Raw genomic sequence first — 2,179 nt, 5'->3', positions numbered from 1 at the left:
GCCACATCCTTGATCTTCATGCCCTCCAACCTAGCTTGCAACTCTCTAAGCTTCCTTCTCTCCAATGATTCCTCTCTTTGTAGATCAAATGTGATGACGAATGAAGTGTACTTGCTTGCTACTCCCTCTGGTATTTTAAGCCAGTGCGGTTTTGTGGTCCTTAGTTTTTCCGAGAGGATAACAAAAGCTTCGAATATATTATTGCAATAAAATATGAGTTATCTATATCTATATATTTTATAATTCTAAATCTCAATAAAATTTTATCTCGGCAGTAATTCTAAGTCGCACTAGAATTCTATCTCGCACTAGAATTCTATCTCGACATATAGGCCATCCACATCAGCAGCCTATTAGCACATGCAATTATGACACACATATATTCATGCAAGTTACCCATGATAGCAAGTCACATCATCCACTGACATGTATTTACTAGTATAATACATGTGCTAACGCCACGGTTTTATCTTGGGGATGTACATGAAAACAACCAATGTTTTTTTTCATAATTCAACTTTTACACAATTGTATTTGAGCATGTATACAATCCGGGAAACACTTTTGTATAAGAAGGCATAGTAAAGTTATTTCTCATATTAACCATCTAAGTTACATTCTGTCTAAGTCCTTAATCATGACTTAGGAGATCTTAAGGGAAGCTATAAAAACATTCGTTTGCACGGCTCTTCAGAATGTCCGCCAAGAGTTCCATCCTCAGTGAAATTGATAGCTGTGCATGACAGATAATAAGTTAAGTTATTAATTTTTTATGTAGTGTACGGAATATAATTATAGAATATATGCTTACAGTGTTGATTGGTGGCAATCTTACTCCATCCCATAACTTCATGAAATTGTATACAAGGAAGCCTCCTAATTTCCTGGAAAAGAGCATTTTCTTTATTTATTGTACATAAATCAAATAACTATTTTATGATAAGAAAGATGAAACATATTATAAGTGATTATCGGTCTTTATTTTTTGAAACTTTTGTAACACATGTAGGGAATTTTCTCTTCCAATAATAAATATTGACATTCCACTTAGAATTTGTCAGTTTCATGGCGAGACTGAACATTTTAGCAATAGTATGAAATGTAGCTATATATGGCATGATTTGATCATAACCCTTGTAACATTCATCATCTGGGAGTGGATCCATAATTTGCACATTTTTCTTTTGCATGTCCATTATGAATAAAGTGTATAGTCCATCTCGATAATATGGCAGTAGAATCTAAAAAATAGACACAGACTATAAGTGCTAAATAAAATATAATATAAAATATAAATGAGTACACTGAAGGTCGTGGGCGATCGGCGTAGCTTCGTCCTCCCTCCGTGGCTTCCTTCGCAGCACCGACCGCGAAGGGCGTGGGCGCGGGCGATCGGGACGCCGACAACAGGCACCACGGCTTCCTCCTCGCCTCCGCGAAGGGCGTGGGCGCGGGCGATCGGGGCGATCGGGACGCTGACAGCAGGCACCATGGCTTCCTCCTCGCCTCCGCGAAGGGCAGTGGGCGCGGGCGATTGGAAGGTTTCCGCGGTAGTGGCCAGGAAGGTTTCGAATGTCGGTTTTTTTTTTGTTTCGGTGATGATGATTGGTTTCGATGGAGCGTTGAATGGCGGACACCGCGTTGAAGTGTGAGCAGGTTGCGGGGGTGAGAAGGCGGGGTGAGAAGCATGGCATCCCACATCGAATCATGGTCATTGGACTTTGATTAAGGTATTTGATTAGCCCTTGATTTTAATGGTGCTGAATTCTTGTGTGTATTTTTCTGAGTGCGCAATGATTGGAGGCTCTCAGCGGGGGACGTTTTCGTGAGGAGACCTAGTATAATTTCGACTAGTCCATTATAGTAGAGATATTTATATCCAGATAAATTCAAGCAAAATGATAGAACCTAATGGAATCAGAATTATTCTGCATACATGGATCAAATCAAACAAAGCAAGGCAATGACAATACTAATAATATTTACAAAAATTTGAGCTAATAATATTTACGAGAATTTTATATTATGAACAGATGAAAATCGCATATCCTGCCAGTGGCATAAAATTGTTCAGATGGTATGGTCACTGCAACAATTCCCAAATCTTCACGCCTAACCAGAGCAGCAAAAAACACTAATAAAGTTGATCTACAGTGAAGCAATAATATGTATGAGTCAA

This window comes from Miscanthus floridulus, chromosome 13 (genome assembly GCF_019320115.1).
Source record: "Miscanthus floridulus cultivar M001 chromosome 13, ASM1932011v1, whole genome shotgun sequence".
NCBI classification, from domain to species: Eukaryota; Viridiplantae; Streptophyta; class Magnoliopsida; order Poales; family Poaceae; genus Miscanthus; species Miscanthus floridulus.
This window is presented reverse-complemented; position numbering follows the sequence as displayed.